The sequence below is a fragment of the Cryptomeria japonica genome, chromosome 10 (assembly GCF_030272615.1).
Source record: "Cryptomeria japonica chromosome 10, Sugi_1.0, whole genome shotgun sequence".
In the NCBI taxonomy this organism is placed as follows: domain Eukaryota; kingdom Viridiplantae; phylum Streptophyta; class Pinopsida; order Cupressales; family Cupressaceae; genus Cryptomeria; species Cryptomeria japonica.
In genome coordinates this window covers 780,635,034-780,638,418 of record NC_081414.1, presented here as the reverse complement: position 1 = coordinate 780,638,418, position 3,385 = coordinate 780,635,034, and positions in this window count along the sequence as shown.

The window sequence follows — 3,385 nt, the reverse complement described above, 5'->3', positions numbered from 1 at the left end:
GATGAACAACACTTGGGAGTTAGTCCCTCTCCTTAAGGGAAGAAATATGGTTCTATGTAAGTGGATCTATCATACTAAGTTTGCAGCGGATGGTAGTGTGGATACATACAAGGGTCAACTTGTTGCAAAAGGTTTCTCACAAGTTCCTGGACTTGACTATACTGGGACCTTTGCACCTATAGCTAAGATGAATTCCATTTGCTTGAAACTTTCTTTTGTCGTAGCTCATGTTTGGGTTTTACATCAGATAGATGTGAAGTGTTCCTTTCTTCATGGTGATCTTGAAGAGGATATTTACATGGAGTAGATAGGGATTCATTCAAGATTCTTATTTAATTTGCAGATTGATAAAGTCAATTTATGACCTCAAGCAAGCCACTATGCTTGGTATGCCAAGATGGATTTCTTTCTTCTCTCCCCGGGTTTCACTAGGTGTCATACTGATTTAAATATTTACATTTTTTGATAGGATGACTTTCATTTGATACTTTTGCTCTACATTGATGATGATCATTATGAGGAGCACCTCATCCATCATTGGAAAATTCATATCTACTTTACATTAGAGATTTTCTATGACTTACTTGAGTCTTTTGCACTACTTTCTGAGGATTGAGGTATCACAACCACCTTCTAGGATTACTCTTGATCTTCTGGCATATTTCTACGTGGCTCATTATAAGCCTATTTCCACTCCATTTCTTTTAGGAGTGAAGATTGAGGCTAAGTGTTCCAATCCACTTATTGATTCTACATTATATCATTAGCTTGTTGGAAGTCTCATCTACTTAATTCACACTTGCCCTAATATTTCCTTTTTGGTTGTCATGGTTTAACGCTTAATGTAGGAACCACATGAACTTCATTGGAAATCTACCAAATGCATCTTGCACTACATAGAAGGTACACATCATTATGGGATTATCTATGTAGTAGGCACATGACTTACCTTAGTTGGTTATGCATACTTAAATTGGGTTGGTGATCTTAACGATCATAAGTCCACTTCAGGTTACAAATTTCATCTTGGTTCAGGCCCCATTTATCAGCAGAGCAAGAAGCAACATGATATTGCTCTCTCTTCGACTAAGGCTAAGTATTGAGGGGATATTAATAGATCTACTAAGGTTATTTGGCTTCAAAATATCCTCACAAAGTTTGGCTTCACCACTGCACGACCTCCAGTCCTTCATTACAATAATTAGAGTGGCATTCATATCTCAAAGAACCTATATCACCATCAATAGTCCAAAAACATCGAGATCCACATCCACTACATCAAGGAGCTAATTTAGGAGCAGATCATTGATTTATAGTATTATCCTACAACAGAGAAAGTTGTAGACATATTCACTAAACCCTTCACTGAGAGTAAGTATCATCAATTGCAAGCTCTCTTGGGGGTGTAGGATATTTCAGCTGGGGGGGTCAGTTGACTTCTTTGTCCTCTCTTATGGGGGGGACTTTTTCCTCTCTTGATGTTTTGTTCTCCTTCTTTGAGAGTTCTTTTTTTTCATGTTTTTTTGGGGGTTTTTCCTATTGGCTTTTTCTCTCTTTTTTCATTTGTGATCGATTGCATTGCATTTGTACATGGGTATCTAACATGGCCTAGTAGTCGGGACCCATCTTTCATTGTTAGCTTGAGTCTACATTTATCTAAGTTGCATTTAAGGGGGGTGTTGGTGTAAATTATGTCTCATAATTACACTTTAATTAAGTTGACTTAGGATAATGCATTCATTGTAGTTTTTATATGAGAAACTTAGGGAAGTGTGCATGTAGGGAAGATGGTTGTAGGATAAATTCCACCTTTTGTGGTGATATCTTGTTGTCACATTCTACCTTTGGTGGGTGATCCACCTATAGTGAAATATTCTATTATTTTTCTCCTACATACCCATACCTACTATCGTATCTCATTGGGCAACATGTCATGATTGTGTGCTCTCATTTCCCTATTTCCTTGACTTTATAAGAAAGATCATCTCCATTGTATGGTTTATCCAATTGATCAATTTTTGCATCTTGATGAGAATATAACTTGTTCTTCTCTATCTTTGTCTCTCTTGTGTTATGTTATTCATTGGCCTCTAGATCTTGGTTATTATTGAAAAATTCTTACAATATGTTTAGCAATACTTTTATAGTTTGAGTGGCTAAATATTTGATGTCGGATCTCACTTATGGAGATGCTTTTAGTAATATAAATTATCTTGTTATCATATTAAAAAAAATTATGGATGCCATCATTCTGATATGTTGTAGCCATATGTTTTAATTCATCATTAATGATTTTAATAGTATACATATCCAAATAGAACCCCACCTTATAACCATTTTTATTTCTTTGACTTACAAAGAAAATATTTTCTAAAAACTTCTTACCAACATGTCCTCTTGTTTGAATTAAACTAGTTCCTTTAATTTCATATGAACTATCATCCACAAAAAATATTCCTACACTATTCACTTCTTCTAAAAAACCAAATTTTTTTTCCATTTGTTGACTATCTCACAAGTTATCAAATCATGTGTTATTTAAATTTCCTTGAGTAGATGAAGAGACTGTTAATATATCATCATCACTTTCTTGTTGAGAAAAGTTTGATTATCTCTTTGATACTTCTCATCATCCTATTACTAGAAATTTCCTACAACATTTGATCACATTTATGCCCTTCTACCTTTTTCTTATTACATGTGATATAATTTTCTCTTTTAGAATTCTCTTTATGATTTGTACATTCATTTTCACATTTTGAAAAATTATATTTTCTTACCCTTCAGTGGTTTCATGGTCTTTGATTATTTTTTATTTTTGATTAAGGTAACAAGGAAGAGGGCCCTGACCAAAAAACATAGTAAAGAAGGAAGAAATCCAGCCAAAATAAACAGAAGAACTCCCAAACATGGGTTTTAAAAGGACCCAAAACCTTCATGGATTAATTTTTTGTTGATTCCCTTGACTTTATATGTTTTTTTGTTTAATTATAATTCTTATATTTACCTCTAGTTATTGCTGGAATTATACACTCAATGAGAATGGTTGATGTTGTCATTGATGGAAACCAACCGATAACAGGTTTCTACAGGTTCACCGACAACACAGACATTATTCACCAGCACCAGCAGACACAACAAGTTTACTCATTGGCATCCAGATTACATTGGCAATGAAGTATACCGGCATACAGGATGACATGAGACAAAGTTTTGTTTATGTGAATTATATTTTAAATCTAATTAATTATTTGTAAGCCGACATGATGTATTGTAAAGACTCATATATGTATGAGATCTAATAAGTCATTTTTGTAGCAGCATGACATAGAAGAATATTATGTAGAAGATAGCGAAAGGATTTTGTAATAAGGCAGATAGGTTA